A 7,939-nucleotide genomic window follows, 5' to 3' on the forward strand; every position below is an offset into this window, starting at 1 on the left:
GACAAGTGGTACTGCTATAAACTAGGCAAGTGCCCTCACTGTTTTTATATAATATATTCAGAATTTCATTTTCTTATTGTTCTTTGCATTTGGAAACTAATGACCGTATTTTAATTTTTGGCAGGCAAGCGGAAACTCGATTTTGCTAAGTCACATTGTACGTGGGACTTGTGGTTATCTTCTGTATGGACAAGTGCTAGGTGACTATGTAGAGTCTGTTGTATCAGTATGGAGAAGTGCTTGGTAACTATGTAGAGTATGTTGTATCAGTATGGTTTAGTATGGACAAGTGGTAGACAAATATGGAGACTATGTTGTATTTATTAGTTGTTATTTTGGTTATTGTTGAATGTTGTTGTAATTGAACTATTTGCTGTCCATTGTACTTGTTACTATAGTTGCGTTGTGCAGCTTTTGCCTATAATGCCAGCAATTATATTACTTTGGCATTAGGTGCTACTACTTTGGCAAATTCAACCACAGGGCCCTCCTTTGAAGCGATGATAGCTAGTATTGAATGTTTTTTGTCCGTTAATAGGGAACCTATAATGGGTATGAATAGTAACTGTTTGAATTCAGTTGTTTGCATATGATGTACGAGCAATTTACCAGTATCATATGCTTGTATCTACTTGTTTACCGCTGCTTATGTTATGTGTTCTGGCTCTAGTTTACTGCTGCAGGGGAAGGGAAACCAATTATGGTTTACTGCTGTGCCAAAAACAAAAAAAAAAAAAAACCCCAGTGGAAATCGACTATATGATGGTCGACTTCTACTGGGGGATTTTTTTTTTTTAATCCCAAGTTGGGAACTAATTTCAACAGGCAAGTGAATAGGATTGAAGTGGACTAAAATAGACTGAATGAACCTAATAGACCGAATTGGACTGCAGTGAACTGAATGAACCTAAATGGACGGAATGGACCGAATTGGACCAAAATAGACCAAAAGGACCAAATAGACTGAATTGGACCGAATTAACCAAAGTGGACCTAAGTGAACCAAATTAGACCGAAATGGACCAAATGGGACTTAACATAAAGTCATAACCCTTGTAGGTCTTGCATGAAATACATATGCCAGATCAAACGAGCGCTAAAGTTGATGCCAAAGTTGGCACTTAACATAAAGTCATAACCCATGTGTTTATAGTTTTGATCTTCATGGCGGTCAACATGAGACCTATTATTAAATAATTGATAAAATGCTCACTGCTTGTTCTGAGAAACTAAAACTGGTTTTTCAAATGGAGAAACCATCTTGCTTCTACAAAACCATCAGTCACGAATTGCTGAAAATGATACTGTCCCTTTTGAAACACTATTTGAAAGAATCTTAACACAAGCTGATCGGACAAGTTCACAAAATATAAGCCAAACAATCTATAGAGGAAGTTCATACATCAAAAGGCACCATGCTATTCTCTCATAACTTGACCAATCAAAGACTTAAAAATAAAACGTATTATGCAGATCTTATATTAGTTGCTGGGAAGCATAAGCAGGTCTCCTTCCATTAACTTTACGCAGAATATGGTATCCTCAAGGCCATTCTTTGGGCAAGCCAAGGTCTTTCTGAATCTGGGTCAATGAAACGAGGCATGAGGAACTGTTCTGCTTCTTCGTCTATCAATTCTCTAGCCCATGCGACCCTCTTTGATGGGCAACTACCTGGCCCATAGCACCTGCATTTTTAATTGAAGCATTCCATACTTATTTAGTGTGCTATTAAGAATAAACTTTCATAAAGACACCAGCATCCATTTCAGAAGAAAAGTCAAAGAAAAGAAAGTACAACCAACTCCACCAAAACAGTAATCCAACATGTTATCAATTCATTTTCATTTTCATCTCTACTCAGCATCAAAAAAAGGTTATCAAAGAGCATCTGCACTTGTTACAAGCTACCAAATCATAATGGTAAAATTGGCGAAAATTTAATTGCAATTTATTAATTATATGGTCAAAAATGCGATGTTCATAATAAAGGCTTATGGTCATTAAGCACAGGAATTAGCAAGCAAAGAATTTGAGAAGCATGGTGATGTGTTCTGGCAGCAGCCACACCAAATTGACTATGCTGGGATTGGACGCTTACCAAGTTAATTGAGTCATACTTTTCATCAGCATCTGTAAAACAAGAAAGGTATGTTGTAAGCACTTCACACACTAATGTAGAATGACAACAATTGAATTTAGCGGAAATTCATACAATCAATCTAGTATCAAGTAATTACATACTTTTTTAAGGTAAAATACAAGAAGCCTGGCCTGCACTGTGCTTTCTTCTGCTTTTGATGCCAGGTACAAGCAGGTTGGAGCCACAAGACGCGGATCATATTCTGTCATACTCTTTCTGAAAGCACAAAAAGAAGTTAAGCTTAGCAAGCAAAAGAGGTGATGCTATTTTTGTTTTTTGTTTTTGTTTTCTTGTTTTCACTTTCATCAGTCACTTCATCAAATTCAGAATCCTCAGTGGCATCTTCACTTTCAGAGTCACTCAACACATACCTTGTTTTCTAACTTGGTTCACCCTTTGAGGTCTTGCTCTTGCTGGTGCAACTTCAATAGTTTCTTCAGTACTGGTAGAAGTAGAAGCAGAACCCGAATTTTCTTCATTTTCAGTCACTTCATTTACCTTACCAACCCTTCCCAACACAGAACCACTTTTCTTGTTGAATGGAGATGCCCTCATCCTTCTCACTTTCTTCTCCAGTGAAATCCTGGAATTTTCAGCAGGCTTTAACATGTCAGTTAAAAGCTTCTGGGCCAATGTCTGAGGCTGCTGCTTATTCGCTGCACCTCTCTTCTTTGCCGCTGCAGGGGCCTTAACTGCCTTAGCATTTGCAGCCAGTTTTCCCCCGCCCTTTTTCCTCGCTTCTGGAGTAGCTACAACTTCTATCTCGCTATCTTCATCATCATCATCATCAGATATCTCCGAAACAGTTGCCAAGGGCTTCTTCTTCTGTGCAGCAGCAGCCCTTTTGTGAGGTTCTTTCTTCTTGGCTGGTACTTTGGCCACTTCAGTCTCCATGGCTGTCAGGCATAAAAACAAAGAGAAATTTACTGTGGGAATACTTACATTTCAAAGAACAGTCCAACACATTCCCAATGATCACGGTAAAAGATCATGGAAAAATTCACAAGAAACTAATTATTAGTGATGCTGAATCTCAAGTGGGAATTTTAGTTGGTGCTTGTAACATGGAAAATTTTTATCTATGTACATTACAGTATTTTGTTCTCTTATAATTGATTTTATGAAGAAGAATAATAGAAACACAATTTCTCACACAAGATCATATATTAACTGGTTTGCAAACAATATCCCCATATCATCCACTGTAATTTTTCTTACATTACAGCTGAGTTGTGTAAAGATTATAATAACACAACCTAATGAAATATAATAATATAGCATTTACCAGCTGATTGATCAGGAGATGCATCGAGGTTATAGGCAGCAAGTCGTTCTTTAAGCTCATCCTTTCCAAGGAAAAATAGAACATAGGAACAGAAACAGACCTTAGCAGGAGCTTTCCTAGAGCCTGCTCTGTCTTTGGGTTTTGCAAACTCAGGAGCTTTCTCTGGTAAATGAAGCAGAAGTAAACCAAAAATCAAACAAAAAGTAATTCCCATATAATAAACATAATATTTTTTGACACTTACCAATTTCCATTGCAGCCACAGATGACGAGACAGCTTCTGCAACAGATTTTGCATTATTTGCCTTCTTATTATTGTTCTTCCGTGGGTTCTTGGGTGCTTGTCTAGCAGACTTCATAGCAGCTTCACCCCTTGCTTTGCCTCTCATTTTCTTTCTTAACTCCTCTGACTCACATCACTTCTCTCTAGCTCCTAAATGACATAAAACTAAAAACAGTCAACAAATAGAAAGACAGAAAAATAAACAAATCATCACAAGGAATTGTTAATTTTTCAGTCATACATCGAGTTGCCCCTCCAAAGCATCAAGATCTGTCCTCCAAAAGGACTTTGGAGTTTCCTTTCTCAAATCATCAACCTCCTTATTGACCTTATCCCTTTTAGCGCATAACTCCTGAACCTTCTCAATGGTCAAGCTTCCAATTGCCATGGCCAGTAGATACTCATAATCACTTATCTGTGCCCCATTACTACTGCTGTCAGCAGGAGATTTCACTTCTGTTTCTTCTGTATCATCAGTTGCACCAGCAACAGAATGGCTCAACAACTTTAGTTTTCTTTGGAAAAGGAGTGAAACCTTTTGTTTGCAGCTCAACAAACAGATCAGCTCTCTTCCTATTACTTACAATGATCTCTCCCTTCACAACTGCAAGGATAAACCTAACCTTGTTTTCTAACTTCAACAACTCCATTTCACGTTTGTTCAGTAGAAATTTCTGCATAAAATACAAAAACTGCAATTAATAATTGTTTCCCTAAGAAATGGCTGAAATTATTGAGTATCAGTGTTCTATTTGTGTTCACACAACAGGCCATGACATCAAAGGCAAAATAGACCCATTGTAATAAATTTGTTTTCACATACTCATTCTTCATCCCAACTAATGAAAAAACAATTTTTTTTTTTTTTTTTTTAACAAGAAAGGTGTGTTCCAAATCACTCATCACTAATACATTGCCAATGCCAACTGCTCCACACCAACATTCTTTCAAATTTCCTCTCAAGATATAAATTCTATGAAGCAGCTTAACAAGCTTGCAATTTCTTAAAGCAACAAAGTTTTTCAGCAATTAGATTCTTCTGGAAAAAAAAATACAAAAAATAATAATAATAAACAAAATAGATTCCAATATGTTTGACTGTAAGTTTGCTATAAGATGCTTCCAAAAAGAGAATTTACTTACTACATTCAGGATTTCCTAGAGATTAATATTCATGGAGGAAAAAAATAAATAAAAATAGACCTATGTGGAATGTACTCATCTTGTAAATAAAAATAATTCAGAATACTTGGGGATGTTGAACAAATTACTGGGAACTCTCAGCAGTAGAAGAAAAACATATGCTTGTCATGACGAATACCACCTCTATTTGGCAATAAAAATAAGTAGAGAAAAGAATGAAGCTTACATGGTAATCATCCATGTAATCACGACGGTCCTGCATAACAAATTAAACCTTGAACTTAGGACAAATTTTGAAACAATCATACAAGTCTTTTGAGTCCAAAAAATAGGGAGAGTTTTAGAGAGGCAGGTAGGGGGGGGGGGGGGGGAAGCTCTCTAAAACTCTCCGTATATGGAATGTGGTCAACTTCTAAATGCATGCACAATCATCAATCTGCATCAGTTTCCTATTATAAAATTCCATTAAAATAAAGAAGTGTTTCCATCAACTGAATCATATCCCTGCAATACCAAGATAAACATTAATGGAAGCACATAATTTATATAGATACTAATTGCATTTTCAGTAGTTAGAAAGAAATACAAAGTTTTAATACCTCAGGTTTAACCTCACTAGGATCATCAATATATTCCCTATCCTCCCAGTCTGCAGGCTGTGAGATATGACAAATGACAGTCAAATTTCTAATGAAAATTTCTAGAACTTGAATAGTTGTCATAAGAACAAGGTGAATCACAAACTATCCTAGGTCCACTTACAGATTTTCTGCTTTTGTTTCCAAAGTCCTCCAAGTCTTTAACAATTTCTTCATTCATCACACCATTGGCGCCAGCAGCATCACTATTCTTTTTCAAAAATTCATCCCTGTTCAACGAGCTGAAGATATCAACTAATTTGCGTTGTCGAAACTTGTCCTCCTTCTCACGAACCTTCTTATGCAGCCAATCAGGATGTACTACCCTAGGGACGGGATTCGCAACCTGTTATAATCAACTCATCTTACTTCAGATCACACAAAAGAAAAAGGGAGATATACAAAGGAAAAAAATAACAATGAACAAGCAACAAAACCTTTTGCATTGCTGCAGGAATGGTAATAACTTTCTGAATTGCTGAACTAAGCCTTTGCTTGTAATAAGACCAGTCAATAATGGATCGAATGCCCACATCTTTATATTTCTTGCACCATCTCCGCACATAATGCTTCATTATTTCTGTGAATTCAAATGTGTACATGCTTTCTTTAGTGCATAAACAAGAAGCAAATGAAATTTAAGAAAACCATGGCAGAACTTTACCAGCATCAGTTTCAAATATTGCAACAGGAACAGCACGCTCACTTAAGAAAACCTTGGATGATGCATTTAAATTTGGCTACATGCAAGTGGTATAATTAAAATAAATGTCAGATAATTGATGAGGATTTTGACAGTTGACATAAAAAAAAACAAACACCAATATGTCACTTTATAAAGCATGAAGAGCAGAATCGTACTTGGTTTTGAAAGTAAAGTTCCCTGGAAAAGATCCAGGGAGCACACACCAGATACCATCTCTATCTAATTCAAGTGGTTTTCCAATTTTTTCAACCAATACGCGAGCATTCTGAATTATTTTTGCTCCTGTATACGTAACTACTCCAGCCATTTCCATTGAGTACCATCTTGCACCCCTGGAAGAAATAAATGTTTCAGAGATAACACAAACACAGAAGCCACTGTAACAACAGGCTCCATACAATTAGTTTTCAAACCAAATGGAAATCACCAAACTCAGTTGCGCATGACGTAACCATAGAAGGAATTCAGTATACACTTATGGGCAAGTTGTAATGAATAAAAGAAGCACTACCATATCCTGCAAAAACAATACGAGACTATGTAACTCATTATCACAAATTGACTATATTCCAATTGTTCCAAAAGCTGATGAATACAACAACCACCTTGTGCTTCCTGGATTTTTATAGAATTTCCACTAGCCTTGGCTTCTGACAACTTCCCTTTCCAAACCTTGTGAAGTCCTTTGTATTCATACCTTCTGTCCCGAAAGCTTGAACAAGATCAAAAGAAATGCGACTTAGTGAAAAGAAAATGTAATTCAGGAATACACAGACGCACACAAAAGGACTTTCCTTTTGAATATTACAAATTCAGAATTTATAGCATACCAAAATTTTGAAACCCAAACGATTCTTTGTTAGTCACTACTACACATAGAAGCTTTTCTGGCTTGGAACTCTTTCAAGCTGACTTAGGTTTTCTATTATTTGCAAATCATATTGTAAAAGGGAAAATAATAATAAAGTTACCATAAGCCATCTAGGAAAACACTATTTATTGGGAGAGAGTATTTAGCACAAATGCAAATATACCTTTGATTTCCTCTTCAATTCACCCCATCTGATTGCTCTAGTACAAAGTTGCTCCACCCTCTTGTGCAGAGCATGTGATTTTCCTGCAATCACATTACATCGTTAATTAACCCTTAAGAAAGAGGGCATCTGAGATAGAGTGTACTGAATCAAATTGAAACAAGACAAGGCAACAATAAAACTACTTCAGCTCGTGTAATAAAACCATTTAAAATAAAATGTAATTTATGGTTAGAGTGGGTCTGAATCTGTACTTGTTTTCAGAAGTAAATACTGCACTTGATTTGTGTATAGCTGAGGAAGCTTTTGGTTTTTTCCTAAGAGCATTTCCAAGGTGATGACTTAACTATAATCAGACTATATAAGCAATAACAATAAAATGAAATTCCAACAACAATAGAAATAATTGATAAGGAAGATATACTTGCCTGTTCTAGGATCCCGACCGGCAAAAACAATGGGCTCCATGCCTCCATCTAGCTCTGGCAGAGCAACTTGCAAAGCTACTTGAATTGGGTGAAGCCCCAACGTACTATTCAACCATTCCTCAGTTGTCTGAAATACCAGAGGCAATGCAACAATATAAGGCACATCAAGCTTCCTCAGTGCCTCAACAGCCCTGGGATGATCCTGCCTGGCTGGCCCCCTGACAAGTGCAAAACCAGTAAGTGATATCACTGAATGCACAAACGGCTTCTTCGTGATTGGAT

At 36.7% G+C, this 7,939-nt stretch overlaps 1 pseudogene; it reads right to left on the reverse strand.

Annotated features, from left to right (window-relative positions):
• Positions 1-2,096: 2,096 nt before the first annotated feature.
• On the reverse strand, positions 2,097-7,312 carry LOC126718003 (DNA topoisomerase 2-like; annotated as a pseudogene).
• Positions 7,313-7,939: the final 627 nt, after the last annotated feature.

This window comes from Quercus robur, chromosome 3, assembly GCF_932294415.1.
Source record: "Quercus robur chromosome 3, dhQueRobu3.1, whole genome shotgun sequence".
In the NCBI taxonomy this organism is placed as follows: Eukaryota; Viridiplantae; Streptophyta; class Magnoliopsida; order Fagales; family Fagaceae; genus Quercus; species Quercus robur.